Here is a 21,270-nt window from a genome sequence, read left to right on the forward strand (position 1 = left end):
TTACTTTACCCAGTTTCATCATCACTTCCTCTCATCTTCTCATAATCTCAAGCCCCTCTTCGTAATTCACTGATGACTTCAGTGCCTGGCTGCTGGTTCGCCACTTCACAAGCCCCCTTATCATTCGCAGTGAGTTTAAAATCACATAAATGACACAGCCAACACACCTGTCTTTCAATTCCTTAGCTCCTTAATGCCAGCCATTTTTCTTTTCCACCCCGTCCCAGCCAACCATTCATGTGCAATAAATAAATGGTGGGAGAAGCTCATTTAAAAATGAATTAAACAGCCAAGCATAGTGGCTCACACCCATAATCTCAGCACTTTGGGAGGCTGAGGCAGGCAGATCACCCGAAGCCGGAAGTTTGAGACCACCCTGGCCAACATGGCGAAACCTCATCTCTACTAAAAATACAAAAATTAGCTAGGTGTGGTGGCACATGCCTGTAATCCCAGCTACTCAGGAGGCTGAGGCACAAGAATGGCTTGAACCCAGGAGGCAGAGGTTGCAGTGAGCCAAGATCACGCCACTGCACTCCAGCCTGGGCAACAGAGAGAGACCCTGTCAAAACAAAAAAAGAAGAAAGAAAAGGAAGGAAGGAAGGAAGGAAGGGAGGGAGGGAGGGAGGGAGGGCGAGAAAGAAAGAAAGAAAGAAAGAAAGAAAGAAAGAAAGAAAGAAAGAAAGAAAGAAAGAAAGAAAGAAAGAAAAAGAAAAAAAGAAAGAAAGAAAGAAAGAATATGGAGAGATGAAACCTTTGCTTAAGTGAAGTTAGTGCACAGAAGTGAGGTGGAAGCAGAGTCAGGAAGACCTCTCAGAGGAGGCACCACTGAGGAGAATTTTTATGTATAAGCCGGAGTTAGAAAGAGGTGTATGAAGGAAGGGGATTTTATTTGGAGATAGTAGATATGCAAAGACACAAAGCTGGAATGAATTATGGCAAGAGGTTTATTTGATTACAGTGGAAACTTCAAGGAAGGGAGCACTGAAAAAAGAGGCTTGGAGAAACAGGCAGGGACTAGATAATCATAGGCATTGAATGCCAAGCCAAATAATTTGGACACTAGTCTGAGAATGTTTGGAGCCACAAAGGTTTATTTTGGGTAGATAGCTTCCAACAATGGTCACCAGTGATTCTTTCCCTCCCTGTACACATATGATGCTCTACCTATCAAGAGGTAGGATCCCTTTCCATTCCCCTTGGACCTTGCCTGGCCTCATGACTTGCCTTGTCCTATACACATGACAGAAATGACACAGTGTCATTTCTGGAGTGAAACTTGAAGATATCAGGCAGCTTGCTATAAAGCAGCTCAGATTCCTGAATGACATGACACCATGTTGGGAGAAAGGCCATGTAAAGGAGTAGGGAGGTACCAGACATGTGTGTGAGGTCTTCCTGAACCTCTCAGCCCAGCCAAGCTGCCAGATGGACACAACTGGATGAGTGACTCCCAGCATATACCAAGCAGAACAGAAGAACTGCCCAGCTGAGCCCTGCCTGCATTCTTGACCCACTGAATCATGAGCAATAGTGAATCATTTTTGCTTTCTGGATGATTTGTTATATAGTAGCAATAGACAACTGAAACACATTTCATTTTATCTTCAAAATAGTACAAGGATATAGTATTCCCTCCATTTAGATAGGATGAAAATGAGGTTCAGCAAATCACAGAGCAACAAAGGATTCTAAGAGGCATCCAAGATTGAACACAACCTTTACCAACTGTAGAACCCATGCTCTTTTCACTAGACATAGGGAATAAGCCTAGTATTTAGCTAAAATTGTGAATACAGTCAGCCTCTATTCTGATTGATGTGGAGTTCCTTCCAATCACTCAGGCCCTTTTCTTTACTGGTTATTAAATATCTGGAATACTGCCCTTGCCTGGGAGCACAGGATTATGAGTCAAGAACCATAATAATCTTTGGAAGATGTCGGAAGTCTTTCCAGTTTATAGAAAATATCCCTCAAGCCTTGTTTTCCTGGCCTTACCAACCTGGTGTATTTTGGATACAATCAGTACCTGAGGGTGAAGCTCAGAAGTGTCATCTGGTCCTCCCATGTCTCCATGGCATATCGCATACACAGCCAGAAATGGCTGTCAGCAGGAATGTCCTACAGGCCAAACAAAAATGCACCCAGTAATAGATGCATATTTCCTTTTCTTTTCCATTTCCCACCTTTCTCTCACTTTATTTCAGAGTTTTTGCTGTCTGTTTTATTACTTGGGAAAGCCCCTTGGAGTATCATTCTGAAGTAAAATTACTTCATTAAATCCAATGTATTGCTCTCAGAAAAAGGTTTTATTTCCTGTACTTGAAGCTGAACAGTAAACAATATGCTTCCTCTTTTCCTAATCCTAATTTCCATCCTTTTCTTGTGTCTTCATAGTTAAGGGAGCTAACAAATTTGTACCATGCCCCATCATTTACAGAGACTTTGCCTAGAGCCTAGAAGGAAAAACAGATAATTTCTGTTCAAATTTTACTCAACACACTCCCAGAAGAAAAGGTAGTGAACCAGTTATGCTCAGGTAGTTGCCTTCACGTATTTAGGGAGTTGCTCTCCCAGGTTGAGTGGTTCCAAGAATGAGATACAAATTACTTAGTTCTACATTTTCAGTGCCTGCATCCTGCACACAAGAACGTTCTTTGCAGTTTAGCAAAACAAGGTAGGCGTTGACTTTGGAATCAGAAGAACATTCAGGCTCTTCTCAACCCCTTTCAATCAGACTTTTACCCCCACCATGTAACAAAGTCATCAATGCCTTGTCAAAGTCACTAGTGCCTGCATCTGACCAAGTCCAACAATGAATTTTAATCCTCATCTTACTCAATAGCAGCAACTGACACTGTTGATCCTTCTTTTCATGAAACACTTTTTTCACTGGGCTTTTAGGCAGCCCCACACTCTTTGTTTCCTCTCTTCCCAATCTGTCTCTTCTGTCTCTCCCTCACTGGATTCGCCTCTTCCTCCTGACCTATATAGACTGACAGGCCCCAGGCTCACTTTCAGTCTTCTTGTGTCCTCTCTCTGTTCTCATTCTCTATGTGATCTCATCCAGTCCGTGGCTTCAAAGTCAGTGTACATGCTGAGGACTCCCACATTTTATCTTCAAATCCATTGTTTCCCTTATTAGAAATGTCCAAAATGGAATTCCTAATTTTCCCCCTTAACCCTGCTCCTCCCTCAGATTTCTACAACTCAGCAAATGGTACAAATCCTTCACCAAGGTGTTCAAACCAAAATCCTGGAGTCCATCTTAAAACTCTTTCACTCCCCACATTTATTCAACCAGCAAGTCCTTTTACCACCTCTACTGCTTCCACTCTAGACCAAGCCAGCTTCATTATTTTTTATTGAGACAAGTTCTCACTCTGTCACCCAGGCTGGAGTGCAGTGGTAAGATCACAGCTCACTGCAGCTTTGAGTTCCTGGGTTCAAGCGATCCTCCTGCCTCAGACCCCAAGTAGCTGGGACTACAGGTGTGTGCCACCATGCCTGGCTAGTGTGTGTGTGTGTGTGTGTGTGTGTGTGTGTGTGTATTTTTCATAGAGACAGGGTTTCACCATGTTGCCTAGGCTGGTCTTGAACTCCTAAGCTCAAGTGATCCACCTGCCTTGGCCTCCCAAAGTGCTAGGATTACAGGCTTGAACTCCTGACCTTAAGTGATCCACCTGCCTTGGCCTCCCAAAGTGCTAGGATTACAGGCATGAGCCACTGCACCCAGCCACTGGCTTCATTTTTACTTTGATTATTGCAATAACCTCCTGTGGTTTCCAAGAATTTTCTTCTGCTTCCCTACCCCACTGATACTAGGCTAACCCACATGTCTTGCTTTGGTCAGTGAAATGTGATGGAAACGATGTTTGTCACTTCCAGGCAGAAGAAGTTCAGAAGCAGCATGTGATTCACTGTGATCTCTTTTGTCTCTTCCATGAGACCCTCAATGGCTCCAGATGGTGCTGCTTCATCCACCTGGGTCCTAGAGGGAAGATAATGTGCAACAGACCTGCAAAACCTGGAGCATTGTTCCTGTGACATTACTCAGCCCGTCCCGATGAACACACCTACCCACTTGACTGTCTACTTCCATGTCACCGCCCTCCCCAACATCCACCCAGTAAATTCTCCACATGGTAGTCAGAGGGATATTTTGCAAGGGTAAATTAGATCATGTCATTTCCCCACTCCAAGTCCTCCAAAGTCTTCCACTTAACTTAGAATAAGATCCAGTTTTCTCATCTTGTCTATAAACCCCTTTATGGCTGAGTTCTAGCTCACCACATTGACCACATCTCTTGTTGCCTTCCTCTCGCTCTTTTCTGACACTGAGAAGTCCACACTGGCTTTCTCTCTGTTTCTTGAATGCGCCAACCTCATTCCAACATCAGGGATCTTGAATTTCCTGAACCCTCTGACTGGGATGTTTGTCCTCCAGATACTTGTATGGCTGACTCCCTCACTTCCAACAGACCGCTGCTCAAATATTGCCCATCTGAGAAGATTCCCTGCATGCCTGGTTTAAAATAGTCCATTCCCTCTTCCTATCTGGCTACCTGCTATCTCCTTCCTCTGCTTTATTTTTACTTCATAGCACCTATCACTACCAATTAATATATTTTACAATTATTTTTTGATTTGTTGTCTGTCTTTCCTTCTAGAATGTAAATTTCACAAGGACGGGAACTTTTTCTTACTCCCTATTAAAATTCACAGAACTTACGACACTGCCAGGTACATGGTAAACTTCAAAAACATGTATTTGTTTTGAATGAATGAATAAATAAATGAAGCCTGAGATTTTAGCACTTACTGTCTGCATGAATGTCGGCAAATTATTTCAATTTTTGAGTTCATTTTCCTCATCTATAAAATGGAGACAGCAGTCCCTGAATTTTCTACTTTATAGGGTTATTGTGAGGACCAAATCAGATTGTGACTGTACGTATGCCTTCCAAACAACAAAGAACTGTGGAAATATTACATAGGATTATTAATACATTATCTTATTTCAGATACCAGGCAAATTTTTGGCCAAACTCTGAGAGAGAAGACTGTGTCTCTGGTGGCTTTTACCTCTTTTTTCTATTACCATTTCCCCAAAATGTGGTATACGCTTTTCTCCTCTTGAATCCAGGCACTTCCTTTTATTTGTAGAACAGGAAAAGTAATACAAACCTGGGTCATCTCCAAATCTGCCAGAGCTGACCTTGGAGAAGTTCCTTAACCTTCTGAGGCTCAGATTCTTTGTCCATTAAATAGTGATTATGAAGAACTGATTTCATAAAGCTATTATGAGTCTGTAATGAGTTATGCATATGAAGAACTTTGAAGATTGAGTGGGACATAGTAATATTTTAATAAGTGTTAGTTATTGTTATTCACTTAACTATTGACTGCCTGTACAAATGTTACTTCATACATTTTTGTATGTGAATCAGATGAGGGAAGGTATGCCCGTTACTTAGAATGGTGCCCAAAGCCTCATAGGTGCTTAATAAATAGTAGCCATTATAAGTAGTAGTGGTGGTGGTGGTAGCAGTAGTTCAGAGCAGTTATGAATTTCAACAAAAAATTTTTTTAATGGTCCATGGTCTCTTGATATAATTTTGTTCTTCTCCTTTTCCAGCATTGTGGTGCTAATTAGGAGACTTTTATATAAACCTCTTCCCTAACCATTTCAGCAAGTCACAGTTCATTACACCCAAAAGCATCAGTCCAAATGCTAACATAGTAAATCCCATGGCTACAGGCCCTACCCCACCTCACCCCTGAAAAAGAGATCAATGATCCATGGGTGTTGGCTGCAGTGTAAAAGTCAAAACCTGACTGCAGTTAAGTTTGTAGGGGCCCTGGCATTGTTACCTGCCTAGGAATTGATGACCTACCATTTTCAAGCTCTCCTATAAATATGAACTGGGTTCTTGGCATAGAGTTTCCACAAACTCACCAGTGCACTACTTCCTAAATACAGATATCCCTCATTCTCTTTCTCTAAGTATGAAATGGAATCCAAACTTTGGTCAAGCTTTCAGAAGACATCCTTCTCACTAATTCTTCCCAAGGATCTCTGCTTTAATCTGAGAGAACGATAGGCAGCCATGCCAACTTCCTACATCTATTATCAATTCTGAAAATGCTGTTCCAATTTCCTTTCAGCCACATGCTAAAACATCTTCTCACCCTCACCATAAAATCGTTCAATGCTATAAGAAGATATTATAGACTTCCACGTAAAAGTGGTAGATGGAACATAAACATTACTTCTGCTCTGTCCCAGAAATTCCAATAAATATTACAGCAAAGAAAAAAAATTTTTTTTTGAGATGGAGTCTCACTCTGTCACCCAGGCTGGAGGGCAATGGCCTGATCTTGGCTCACTGCAAGCTCCACCTCTTGGGTTCAAGCGATTCTCCCACCTCAGCTTCCCAAGTAGCTGAGATTACAGGCACCCGCCATCATGCCCAGCTAATTTTTGGGCATGAGACGGGTTTCACTATGTTGACCAGGCTGTTCTCAAACTCCTGACCTCAGGTGATGTACCCGCCTTGGCCTCCCAAAGTGCTGGGATTACAGGCATGAGCTACTGCGCCTGGCTGGAAAATTTTTTTAAAGCATTAAACCTCAGTGAAAAAGATAACCAGAAAGAACATAAAAGAGTAAAATCTGGAGCTCTAGGAAGCAGATGAACCAGTGATAACTCACTTAGCAGACCTGAGAAAGCTGAACCCCAAGCTGACAATGAGAATAAGCCCGATTTTCACTGCAGAATCCCAGGGTACCACTGGACATGGGTGGGAAGTTGAGTCTGTTGACAAGATGACTGGCAGGAAGCATGTTTAAGAAGGGGATAGATCCTCCCCAGGCCCCTCATCCTGCCCCTTCCCCAACCCAGACAACTGAAGGCGTAATTCTTGGAAACAATAAAGCATAGTGGGGCATATATGTCATTGTTGAGGGCAGGGACAGTGCACTGAACACAGAAAGATTAAGTGAGAGGTAACACACTGAACATGAAGACCTTAGTTCTCAGAGCATGAGAAGCCAGACTTAACACTGCTTGTCGGAGACTGAAGCACACCTCTCTAGGAAGTCTATATGCTCCAAGAAAAGATATAGCAGTGCCAACAACAGAATTCCCGCAGAGAAGCAGATTGGCCAAATTACCTTGCAAGTAGTGAGTTCAGAGTTAACAAGTTCCACCCCCACACACTGAGTTTCTAATTTGCTTTTAAGTGTCTCATTTCAAAATGTGAGCCTTAGTCAATGATCACCAAAACTCTAAGGAAATTCCCTAACTTGGAAAATACAGGTGGCCCTTTAACAACATGGGGTTAAGGGTACCAACCCCCAAGCAGCTGAAAATCTACATAGAACTTTTGACTCTCCAAAAACTTAACTGCCAATAGCTTACTCTTGACTGGAAGACTTACCAATAACATAAAACAATCACTAAACACTTTTTATGATATATGTATTATATGTTGTATTATTACAATAAAGTAAGCTAGAGAAAAGAAAATGTTATGAAGAAAATCATAAGGAAGAAAAACTATATGTATTATTTATTGAGTGGAAGTGGATCATCACAAAGGTCCTTACCTTAGTCATCTTCACATTGAATAGGCTAAGGAAAAGAAGCAAGAGACAGGGCTGATCTTGCTGTCTCAGGGGTGGCAGAAGCAGAAGATAATCCACATATTAGCAGACTCAAGCAGTTCAAGCTCATGTTTTTCAAGGGTCAAAATATTAGGAGGGGGAAAAAAGCAACTTATAGAAAACTCTGCAGGAAAATAAAAACTTCAAAAGGAAACTATCATCAGCATCCCCAGACAAATAGGAGAAGTTATTGTAATTTATTAAATAAAAACAATGCTCTAGCAAAAGGAAAACAATTTTAAAACAAGAGAGGAATTATAAATTCAAATTTGACAGCCAGAATGAAAATTTCAGTCAAAGAGTTAGAAGATAAATTTAGGGAAATCTCTTAGAAAGTTGAATGAAAAATCAAAGAGATAGAAGATATGATACAAAAAATAAGAAATATAGAAAATCATTCTAGGAGTTCATCAACTGAGTAACTAAAATTTCAGAAAAAGAACTTGAAAAATAGAAGAAAAAAGAGAAAAGAAATAATCCAAGAAATTTCTTAGTACTGAAGGGCATGAGTTTCCAGACTTAAAAGTTACAGTAAATATTCAGTACAATAGATAAAAGTAAATTCACACTAAGTTCCATCATCTTAAACTTTCAGAACAATAGACATAAAAGAGGGAGTTTTAAAACTTTTCAGAAAAAGGTAAAAATGATTGCTCAAAATACCAAAATGACTGTGGATTTCTCAACAGCCCCAGTAGAAGCAAAAAGATAATGTAACAATGACTTTAGAATTCTGTAGAAAAAAATTATTTCTAGCCTAGAATTCTATACCTATCAAAATAAACAATTAAATATTTGGGTGGGATACAAACATTTCAGACGTAAGTCTCAAAACAATTACCTGCCATGAGCCCATTCTCAGGAAGCTACTGGAGATCCTTTTGTAGTTTATAAGCTTGATGATTGGGTGTTCATGTCTATGCATGAGATGTGCCTACCTCAAACCTTGTTGTGATGTTGGCACACTTCCCATCTGATGTGAAAAAGGAAAAAAAAAAAAAAAAAAAAAAAGAAGCAGCAGCTACTAGATAAGTCCAAAATTAGGAGGCGAAGCAAGAAAGAGAAAGACATGGAGTCTGGAAAGTAAGAACATCAATCCAAGAAAGAGCAAAGGAAATCTCAGAGATAAAGGCGAAGGGAGATCCGAATACAGCCATGTACTCAGCCTAGAAATAAACTAGTCCCGGTTGGAGCAGCTCAGCAGGGCGCAGGAAAGATGGTCAAAAGATGGCTTTGTTAGAATACCTGATGTGAGTGAGTGTATTGAGAGGAAATGTAAACAACCGAGGAGAAAGTTTGGAGTGAATTAGTGATAGAAAACAAAACAAAGGAAGAAAAAACAATAGAGCTATTAACTCCAGGAAAACCTAAAGATTGTGCAAGAAAATAAAAGTAAGCACATTTCAGCTGTGAAGAGTATTTATAGGGACAGGAAAGTATACACACTGAATATTAACCTAAGCAAAATTATGAAATAACAGTAGTGGGATAATGGGAGCATGGGGGTCCAGGGGTTCAGGAACTGTACATGACGGGGCGTGGTAGAAGTGGTAAAAGAGGGCTAAAATAGTGGGAGGCTAGCAGTTAATGCTTAAGGCATTAGGCAAAAAAGAAGGAGCACTATAAGCATATACCAGTGACATGGAGGCAAAACCAAAAGCAAGAGGTGGATGTGTTGATTCTAGGAAGCAGGAAATGATGGATCAAGAGAAGAGTCTATTGTTTTTCATTATGCCTTCTAAAATTATTTGACCCTGAAAATTATGTATGTGTATAATCAAAATTAAAACTACATTTTAAAATAATCATGCATCAACAGTAAATTAAAAGGATGATTTTAATTTGGCTTCTCTTTTTTATGTGCACACATAGACACACAGTGCCATTTGGGCAATACATTTTGCAAAGCATCTAAATGCATGAAAATATTCCAGAGAAGTGCTAATGATGGCCTGGGCCAATCTGTCTTTTGTAAATAATTTCTCAGGCAAGTATACTAATTAGAGCTAAGATAGGCAAATGATACAACAAGCCACCAGTCAAGAGCATTTGCTGCTCATCTATTGAATATATAGCAATAAATATTCAACATTCTGTGGGGTAAACAACCAAGTGTAAGATATGGTTTCTAGCATTATGGATTTTATGATTCAATTAAAGACATGAAACATAAACTTGTGTAAAGTTAAATGACAGTACAAAATGTATAAATAAGGTTTATTTAAAAATTAAAAGATGTTGCAAGATAATACATGACTTTTGCTAAGTCAATGCCACAGACTACAGAAGTGTTACTGTTTAGAACAAAGAAAAGTCAGGATGCAGGAAGTGGATCTCAGAGAAAAGAGATTAGAAATAGGTCTTGAAAAAATGGGCTGGGTTTGAATGAATGGAGGAATGGGGGAATTCCAAATGCAGATCCAGGAAAGGAAGATGTTGTCTTAGTACTGTGAAGAAATTACAGGTTTCAGAGTCTAGGCGCTTGAGTGAGAGCCTGCTCACCAGAACGGGATGGCAATTAGCCTTCGGCCGGAGGAAAGCAACTGGTTCAGAATAAAGTATGTCTGTCACCCACAGTGAGGCCAAGAATCCAGTCAGATGTCCTGTTGGGATGTGTATCCGTCATTTTATGAGCTCAACAAACCCCAGGAATGGCTTCGAATCCATGTTACAGGTCCGAGTTCCCTGGAAACAGCAATTGCCTCTTAGCAAAATCATTAATTAGGGCATTGCCTTGGTTCCATTGTGAATAATAAAAATATGTACACAGACTTTGTACTTTGATGAAAGCATCAGGGTGTGATTTATGGGGGAAGATGCTCTCCGGGGAACATAAATATGTAAGCCTTACATACTTATAAAGTTCAAATACATTACCTCTTCAATGGCTTTCAAAACTAAAGTGACCTCAGTTCAGTCAAATAAATAGGACAGACATGTAAATTAGCAAAAGAAGTGCTCAGACATTTATGCAAGGCTTAGATCCCACGATGAAACAATATCTAGATCAGTGGGAAGTCAGAAGCATTCTATTCTATACGTAGCTATCGCCAGACAAATCTAAACACTTGGTAGGCACTCAAAAAAAAACTTACTGATTTTAAGAAATTAAAGGGGATCTGGTGGGCAGATACAAAAAGACAGAAGTCTCATCGTGAGGCAAGGCTGCTATCAGAGTCTTTCTAGCCAGTTCCAGAAGAGCAGGTGGTTATATCCACCAGTGCCCAGAAGAGGGCAGCCAAGAGCTGCTCAGATGGAACCTTCCTGGGAAGGACACTCACTTGGCACCAGGGTAAACTGTCCTTTCCCTGCACGGAGAGCAGAATCAGCCCAGAACTGATTGGTGAAGAAGTTTGAGGAGAAAAAAAGCAGGGGTGGGAAACATAGACTAAGGGTGTTCAAGACAGATGAAGAACCAGACCAAGAAGAATCATGGAGAATCCAGAGAATGGAAAAGAAAGACAGCAGCCTGGGGTCAAAGGAACAAGGCACAGGAGTGGAGCAGCCCTGACCTTGCCACTCCCCTGCTCAAAAGATTTCAACGGCTCCCTACTGTCCATGGCACAAACTTCTTAGCCTGACATTCAGGGCCATACTATAACCCTAACCCACCTTAAGAATCTTGGGATTTGCTAGGTTTTTAATCATACACTCAAGATTCCAAGCACACCGAAGTTTTCTTGTGACTTTCTTCCTCTGTGTCTTTGTTCCCCCTGTCCCTTCACTCACTGCTCTAAACAATGAGTGGCCACCACATGCTAGTAATGGGAGGAAGGGATACAGGATCAACCAGAAGAAGTGGCCACCTTCAAAGCTGCCAGGAACAGACAGTGCCATGTACTACCATGAGGGAAGCAAGAGTGGATGGTGTGGAGAGAGAAGTGGCTAAGTCAGGCTGTCTGAAAAGGCTTCTTGGAGGAGGTGACCATCCCCCTGAAATCACCTTGCCTTTCCTCTCCACTCATCTAAACCTTCGGCGCCTGCTGAAGGACCATCTGTTGTTTTCATCTGCCTGCCTGCCTTTTCCCACTCCTGGTAAAATACTCCATCTCCTCCTTTAGGAAACGGCTCCCTCCTCCATCTGCCAGGTAGGCTGATCTGGTAATGTGGTTGATCATATTACCCCCTCCTGTGATCCACAGCAGTTGGCTCAAGGAAGACCCTTCAAGACAGACAGATGTCTTCCCTGGAGTTTTCCTCTGCGTTTTGGAACCGAAGGAATAGCTAGCTTTCTCTTCCCCCTGGATTGGAAGCTGACAGGGTAGATTCCAGAGCTGCTGGTGCCATGTCCCTTACCTCATGGAGGATTCTGAGAGAATAAACTGGAAAAAGACAGAGCGAACTGATACTATACAAATCCCAGAATCTAGTTGCCCTGAATTAGGACAAGGCCTCCGCTCCACTGAGCAGCAAAAGCCCAATTCCAGAGCTGAGCCAAAGGAGTTTGTGTTTTAGCAGGGTAGCAGGTGTTTAAAAGGCCAATGGACAAGCTCTGCTGTTCTGGCTCCATGATGACGTCAAAGACCATTTTGCTCCGCCATCCCCATCACATGACTCTCCTCGTGCTCCAAGATGACTGCTACATCTCTGGAGTTATATCCACATTCCACGCTGGAAGGGCAGAAAGCATGTGCCCATTGAGTGTAGCCCTTTTCATCAGAAAAATAATATATTCCCAGAAAACCCAACCTGTACCCTTCTGCTTACATCTCAATGTTCAGAAAAGTATCACACGACCACCCTTCACTGCAAGGAAGTCCGAAGAACTGAGTATTTTTAACTGGGCACATTGAGACAACAGAGGAAATGCACATTGTGTAAGTAACTGGTGGTATCTGCTACAAGTCCTAAATGTCTTTGTTTGCCTGCATAAACCCATAAATTCTCGTTGTTGCTTAAGCTAGTTGGAGATGGGTGTTTGTAACTTTCAATCAAAAAGCCATGGCTAAGACACCTGCCAAATGCCACCACCACCATAGAGCTCCCTGATCCCACTACATCAGAATAATCTCGATGTCTTCAATTTCCAGCGGTCCTTTTCCCACCAGCAACCTGAGGAAGGGAAATCACAGGGACAGGGCAATGGCACCTAGGCAGCCAAACCCCACCCCAGCAGCCAAAGCAGGCCGAAGAGCCCTGCCAGCAGGATTCCTGGAATCTAGCTCTCTTCTCTCTCTCACTTCACCTGCGAAGGGCCACAAAAAAGCTGTTTCAAAGCCATCAGCACCATGACCCCAGCCACTGCTATTGACCCCATACCCTGAACCCAGCAATAAATACTATCCAGGGCTTGATGATGGCAAGAAACGGGGAGACAGCAACAGCCCTGATTTGCCACTAAAACACTTAAACATAACAGGATACATCTACAGGATAAAGCACTAAAAAGGAATAAAAAGAGAATGAGGAAGCTCTGGATGCATTCATCTGAAACACTTCTAAAACTGTTACTAACAAGAAAAAAGCTAACTGCAAAACGGTGCCCATATACATATGAGATATATAGATAGCATGTATAATATACATACAAAATGATCATTTGTGATAAAGGAAAGAAAAATAATATCAGCACCAATATTTGTACCTGCAGAAAATATTTCTAGAAGGATATACAATGCAAGAGACTGGTACTTTTGGCTGCCTCCAGGGTGAAGAGCAGGAAGGCTACAAAATAGGAGGGCAATGTTTCTCTGTACGCTCTTTAAACCTTTCAAATTTTGGACCCTAGGAGTGAACTACCTATTTGAAAAAGAATGAAAATACGTTTCTGTAAGTAAACACACTGCGGTTTGTGCTGGTATGTCTGGTATGTTTTGTTTTGTTAAGGCAAAACAACAGGAAGGATGAAATTGGCAAACTGGGCTGGGAAGAGAAAAGGAAAACAGAAAAATTAGCACCCATTTAACAATAAAATAGAAATAGCGTTTTGCGTGAAGGGATGCTTTTCTCATATCTTGCTTGAAGCATTTACAGACATCAGCTCATTCATCCTGTCTTTTCTACAAGCGGTGGAAAAATTGATTCAATTCCTTCCAGCTTAGAGCTGAGGAAAGGCCTAAAGAGCTGAGTCTCTGACACTGCCCCATTTCCCCAGCCTGGCCAGGCCACCCCATCCTTGCTCAGTCTGTTTCCTGTGTCTGGAATCTCTCCCCTTTCTACTCTCTCCATTCCAAGGAGCCGCTCCAACACCTACACAGCTTCTCCATTGAAAATAGCTGTTCCATTAGGCCAGGCATTGGCCTTTTCTGAAAAGAGTCAGGTGGTAAATATTTTAGGCTTTTTTTTTCATGGCCATTCTGTCTCTGTCATAAACAGCCAACTCTGCTGTTGTAGCATGAAAGCAGTGATAGATAATACATAAACAAATGGGCATGGCTGTGTTCCAATAAAACTTTATTTTCAAAAACAAACAGGCTGTAATCCAGAACACTGACAACACCAAATGCTGGCAAGGATGTGGAGCAACAGGAACTCTCATTCATGGCTGGTTGAAATGCAACATGGTACAGCCACTTTGGAAGACAGCTTGGCGGTTTCTTACAACACTAAACATACTCTTGCCATATGATCCAGCAATTGCTGTCTTTGGTATTTACCCAAAACAGTTGAAAACTTATGTCCACACAAAAACCTGCACATGGATGTTTAGAGCAGTTTTGTTCATAATTGCCAACACTTGGAAGCAACCAAGATGCCTTTCAGCAGGTGAGTGAATAAATAAACTGTGGTCTATCCAGACAATGGAATAGTATTTAGCACTAAAAAGAAATGAGCTATCAAGCCATGAAAAGACGTGGAGGAAACTTAAATGCATATTACAAAATAAAGACGCCAGTGTGAAAAGACTACATACTGTATGATTCCAACTACATGACACTCAAGAAAAGGCAAAACTATGGAGACAGTAAAAAGATCAGTGGTTGCCAGGGGCTGGTGGGGAGAAAGGGATGAAGAGGCAGAGCATAGAGGATTTTTAGGGCAGTGAAACTACTCTGATGATACTACAGTGGTGGATACACATCAGTATACATTTGTCCAGACCCATAGAATGTACACCAGGAATGATCCAGAATGTAAACTATAGACTCCATGAGTGACAGTGATGTGCCAATCATGAGCTGTAACAAATGTGCCCCTCTGGTGGGGGAAGTTGATAATGGGGGAGGCTATGCATGTGGGAGGGCAAGTAAAAAAAAACGGGAAATCTCTACACATCCCACTCAGTGTTGCTGTGAACCTAAAACTGCTCTAAAAATAAAGTCTATTTAAAAAAATAGGTGGTGGCCGTATTTGGCCTGTGGACCATTGTTTGCTGACCCTTCTTTGGACTCCAGGGAAATTTGCCATCAGTGACCATCATTCTCCGCATTACTTTATAGTAGGTGGATGTGCCCTTTTGTTGCCCTCAGATGCAAACACTTTGAAGATAAAAACTGTCTCTTCTTATCCCATCCACTAGCCTGAATGTTGGTTGGATTAAATTGGCCTAAAGTGATGTAACCCAGCTGCCAAAGACGGAACATAGCTCATAGCTTTTTCTTTCCTGGGGCGTGTCTGTCGCATCCAAGACCAGCGCTTTCACCACTTGCCTGCCATAGGCCCTGAAAAGCAATGTCCCTCCCTGCCTTACTACCCTGGGCACCCTGTTTCCAGAAGCTTCCAGATAAGCACAGTCGGAGTGCCTCCTCTAAGTGTTTGGTAGAGGGTGTGAATAACTTTTAAAGCAAAATTCAAAAACAACAGCATTCAAAAGCACAAAATTCCAAAGCAGCATTGCTCAACCTGGCTGCCACATCTCCTTTTCTCACACATGGCCCCACTGGTTTGCAGTTTAATCAAATATTTATGTTGCTGTTAGTTTTTTGGCCCATCTACAGTATTTCAAAAACTAGCATTTATTGAGCAGCTACTACCTGGCAGTTGCTCTGAACATTTTAAAGAGATGTCCAAGGGAAGAAGAGGGAATGTTTACTTTCCATTGTATAACTTACGGTGTGCTTTGAATTTTTTACTATGTACATTATTGTACTATGTACATAATTTCAGCTTATAGAGTAGGTGACTGGAGGATTTGATATGTCATTTCTGAAAATGTATATGTTCACATGTGAGGTCTTTCTGAAGGTGATTACAGATTCTTAACAAAATGTAGGGAAAAATAAATAATTTTTGTTTTGTACTTGTAAATTGTCAAACTGCATTAAACAATCTTGCTCTCTAAGATTCCTTTCTGTACTCATGTCATTGTACTTCCAAAGTCAAGGGTCTCTGTATTCTGAGACTTGGAAATTCAAAAAAGATGCAGCTTTTCCTCAGCCCTTTGTCCACCCGCCTCCACCCTGGAACAGGCTGCCTTCAGCCCTGCCATCACTGCAGCCCGGCAGGACTGTTGTTCCTCTGGCTACCAGGAGGGGGAACATTTGTTCCCTTTCTCTGCTCAAAGGGCCTCTACACCCTGCAGGCATTCTCTGGGGTCCCTGGACCTAGGAGACTCTCCCCAGAGTGCCAGCCCTTCCGGTCTCCCTGGCAAAATCAGTGCTGCCCAAACTTCCCCGTGCTGCTGAAAATGCAGAGACGTGAAATCCCACTGAAGACTGTGCTGGAAGCTAGCCCAGCCTCCACCATGACTGCCACCCACCTTCAATCCCTGAAACTTTGAGGAAAATAAGTGAGACATGTATTTTGACACACCAAAACAATGAGCGAAGCTGCCCCCACCCCTTAGAGCCATTGGGCTTTCTCCCCGGATGATGTGTCCCGTCTAAATCTCATGTTGAGATGTAATCCCCAGTATTGGAGGTGGGAGGCGGTGAAAGGTGAGTGGATCACGGTGGGTGGATCCCTCAAGGCTTGGGACTGTCCTTGCACCAAGGACAATAATAAGTGAGTTCTCAATAAGATCTGGTGGTTTGAGGGTGTGGCACTTCCCCCAACACACACTGTCTCTTGCTCCCACTCCTGCCATGTGAAACGCCTGCCCCCCTCTTTGCCTTCCACCGTGATTGTAAGCTTCCTGAGGCCTCCCCAGAAGCCAAGCAGATGCAGGCACCATGCTTCCTAAACAGCCTGCAATACCGTGAGCCAATTAAACCTCTTTCCTTTATAAATTACCCAGTCTTGCATGGGCATGGTGGCTCACACCTGTAATCCTAGCACTTTGGGAGGCCGAGGCAGGTGGATCACTTGAGGTCAGGAGTTCAAGACCAGCCTGACCACCATGGCAAAACCCAGTCTCTATTAAAAATAGAAAAATTAGCTTGGCACAGTAGTGCACACCTGTAATTCCAGCTACTCGGGAGGCTGAGGGACGAGGATCATTTGAACCTGGGAGGCAGAGGTTACAGCGAGCCAAGATCATGCCACTGAACTCCAGCCTAGGTGACAGAGCGAGACTCAGTCTCAAAACAAACAAATAAAAAAAAGCAAAACCCAATCTCAGGTATTTCTTTATGGTGGTGCAAGAACAGCCTAACACACCTAACTCAGTCACGTTCTGCCAGAGCTTCCTCCACATCTTCTAGAGCCTGTGTTTGACCCTCAAAAAGTGACGAGTGTGACTGAGGAACTGCCTTTGAAAAATTTTACTTTAATTAATGTAAATGTAAATTTTTAAATAGACAATTCAGTTGTTGAAAAAGCTGTACGTTTAGAACAACGCGGAGAGATGGCTCTATTGTTTCAATTGTAAATTTTATGAAATTGAAATATGGATCAAATATTTTCTATGAAAATTTAGAGCTCAGACTGAGATGTGCCATAAGCATAAAATACATACCAGATTTTGAACACTCAATATCAAAAAATGCAAAGTATCTCATTCATAATTTTTTGTATTGACTACATGCAAAAATGATGTTTTAGATATCTTAGGTTACATAGACTATATTATTAAACTCCATTTCACCAGTGTCTTTTTTCTTCGTTTAATGTGGCTACTAGAAAATTTTTAATTAATGTGTGGTTTACATTACATTTCTATTGGACAGCACTGTTCTAGGTGATTTCCCAGTTGTCCTATGCATTGGGAAATGGGCCAGAAATTTTGGCTGCTCCTGGCAGGCTTCCCTCCTAGAATTAACAGGATGGTATCCTCAGCAGAAACTGCTCAGCTTTCTGAGGCTCGGGAGATGAAAGGAGAGAGAAAGGAGGCGCATTGGCAGGAAGAGCTGGGCCTGACTTGCTTGGAAAAGCCAGCCCTGGTGCCAGTGACCCCCCCACCATGGGATCCCTGTGCGCCCACAATGTGCCCTCTCTTGGAAATCCAGGGATGATAAACACATGGTGCAGGCTCTCCAGGGAGAGGCTCACAGACGGATACATGCAGAGGCACAGGGATGTGCAGAAGCATCTATTATCATTCACCCGAGAAGGCCAGGAGTTCCCCAAAGTTGAGGTGGCACCAAACAAGGTTGGCAGGGATTCAGACCTCTTTCCAGCTGGCCTCTGTAGTGGTTCTACAGAGTCTAGGGGTGACTGAATTTACTGCGAAGCCAGAAGCATAAACTTGGGCATCAGACACCCTCTCTGAGCCTTGGTTTCCACCCATAAAATGAGAGGGTTTACAGCCTCTACTTTAAAATGCGGTAACTCAACACAACTGCCTTTTTCTCTACACAGCATTGGCAGAGTCATGGGGCTCCAATCAGGCCCAAGGCCAGGCCTTTATTTTTCTCCTAGAGAGCTCACTCAGGAGTTCATTTCCATGCCCCGTGCCCAAGGCCAGGTCTCCTTGAAACTCAGCCAAACGCTCATTAAATGTACACAGAAGGGAGGGCCACTGGGACGGGAGGGCCTGCTCTGCTCAGCATGATACCAGCGCCGGGTGTGCAGCTTTCTGTGACCCATCTCCTCAGGCTGCATTTTCCCTGCCTCTGGGGAGCACCTCCGTTCCAAAAGGCTCTGAGTTGGAAACGCACAGGATGAATTTGGGCACATGTCCTCAGTCACAAATGCCAACAGAATTGGAATATCCGGCGAAGTGCTTTCCAGGCTCCTGGTGCCCAGAGACCCGGGAAGCCAGAGAGTGGAGAGTCCAGGGGAGGAGGCAGAAAGAGCGGTGCAGTGGAAACCCAGAAACCCAGCTCCAGCCCTGACTTGCCAATCACTAACTCAGTGCCGTGGACAAAAGAATAATATCAACGTGCTCATGTGCGTGTGTGTGCATGTGTGTGCGTGTGTGTGTGCGTGCATGTGTGCGTGCTTATGTGTGTGTGCATGCACGTGCATGTGTGTGTGCGTGTGTGCGTGCATGTGTGTGTCCCCACGTGCCAGGCCCAGAGAGGAAATACTGTGAATAAAGAAAGAAGCCCTTGACCTTCTGAGGCTTCCGCTCAAGCATGAGACAACATGCACATAAGGAGTGTAGACAAAGTGCAATGGCAAAAAGTAGATGACAACTTTACTCCAACTACAGGGACCGGGACTGATTTCCTGGCAAGGAGGCATTTGGGAGAACAAACAAGTGCAAAGTGCCCGGGAGGAGAGGCCAAGGAGGTTTAAAGGCGTCCTCTCGGAACACCAAGTATAGTTGACATCTACCTCCTCTCAGCAACTTTCTACAGCAGTGAGTTGACTCCTCCCTATTCTCTGAGACATAAAGCTCATTCCAAACGGTTCAAGGCTTGATTGTTCATACTTATTGTTATTGCGTTTATAGTACCATCAAGAGCATTTGTGATGATCTGCTACCAGGGTGCTTAGTGCGTGTCTTGTCTCTCTAATAGTACAGTCAGGGAATGTGTCCACTGCTTTCTCTTATTCCCTGCCAGCCTGTCATACAATCTGTGGGTTGGAAGGAACCCTGGAAGTCATGCTATCCAGTTCCCCATCTTCTCTCTCCCGGAGGCCTCTGCAAGACTCATAGGCATACGGTCTGCCTCTTTATTCTGTGTTTGTGCGAAACAGGATATTAAAACAGGTTCTGTTTTAGTATCAGCCAGGGCTCCAAGACACCAAGAGTGACTGCACCCCATTTCTAAGGGAAGGTGGAAGACCACAAAGACTTACACAGGAGGTAGTCAGAAACAGGTTTTAGGACCCCAAACTATCCACCACCATAACTTTAAAGAATTTGGAGGCCGGGCACGGTGGCTCACACCTGTAATTCCAGCACTTTGGGAGGCCGAGGGGGGCAGATCACGAGGTCAGGAGATCGAGGCCATCCTGGCTAACATGGTGAAACCCCATCTCTACTAAAAAAAATACAAAAAAATTAGCCAGGCGTGGTGGCGGGCGCCTGTAGTCCGGGCTACTCTGGAGGCTGAGGCAGGAGAATGGCGTGAACCAGGAGGCGGAGCTTGCAGTGAGCTGAGATTGTGCCACTGTACTCCAGCCTGGGTGACAGAGCAAGACTCCGTCTCAAAAATAAAAAAAATAATAATAATTAGGAGCTGGGCTGGGATTAGACAAGGATTTGGGGAGAGAGCTACCAATCCCTAGACTCCCCAGCCTCCTGAGGAGAGGCTGTTTCTTCTCACCTCAAGCCTAGGTGAAGGTGCTTCCATGAGACCTCCTGGAAGACTTGCAGCATGTTCCCTGATCATGGGAGACTCCATAGATTGATGTCTGGTTCGCCCTGAGAAATCTAAAGGGCGAGAGATGGCGGCAGGCCAGTTGCTCTGAGGATGGAGTGAGACGAGGTGATTGTGTTGAGGGAGACTTGCTTTTCCCAAGTTTGTCAGGGCAAAGCATGTGTGAGTTTCCTATGGAGCAGAACTGGCCTAGGAGGTGTGGTGCCAGATGCTAGGGGGTGAGGGAGAAGCAGTGGAGGAACGGTCAGAAGAGATGCATGCTCCCAGTCAAGCAAAGGCAGATAAGGGGCGGTGGCTGCAAATTACCCATGAAGGAACCCATGAGGTGAGTCATCTGTCAACCCCAGATGGCTAGAACACCACCAGTGGAGTGAGTCTCTTCCCACCCGCCTTCCTCCTCTCTTCCCCCCTTGCCCTAGCCAATCCTGGAGAAGCCAAGGAGTGGGGGGGGGGGGTATGGGAAATGGAAGCACCAGGTGACGAATATAGAGGCACACAGCCCCACAACCTCTTCTCACTGCAGGTGCCAGCCTAATACAGCAAAGCTGGGAGAGGGAGGAAATTTTCATTTGCAATGTCGATGGGAGGATTTGGGTCCTTACCCTGGAATGGGCATATTAACTACCAATGGAGACTAGGTTTTTGTGGAAGAAGTAACTGGATGATGTTTTCTTAGATAAGAGTGGCAAAGACATTGTAGAACTTGCCCCACTGTCATCAAGGAGCAGAATAAATACTGCAGAACAAGCTTGACAAGACAGTGGGAGACCAAAAATACCATTCATTTCTGTTGCATCCTACAAGTCCCTGCTTGTTCAATATGATAGTGTAATATATACACAATTTCCAAAATTGGGATCATATGCTACATGGTATTCAAATCTTTTTTTTTTCTCAAAGAATAATATATCATGAAGTTTTTCCCTTGGAAGAAAATATTCATCTACAAGTCGAACATACCACCATCTGGACATGCTGTAATTTATTTGCCCAATATCATATTCAATGTTTGCTCTTGCAAATCACACTAAAATCAAATATCCTATGCATAACTCTTTGTTTGATTTGACAT

The sequence above is a fragment of the Mandrillus leucophaeus genome, unplaced genomic scaffold (assembly GCF_000951045.1).
Source record: "Mandrillus leucophaeus isolate KB7577 unplaced genomic scaffold, Mleu.le_1.0 Scaffold133, whole genome shotgun sequence".
Lineage (NCBI taxonomy): Eukaryota > Metazoa > Chordata > Mammalia > Primates > Cercopithecidae > Mandrillus > Mandrillus leucophaeus.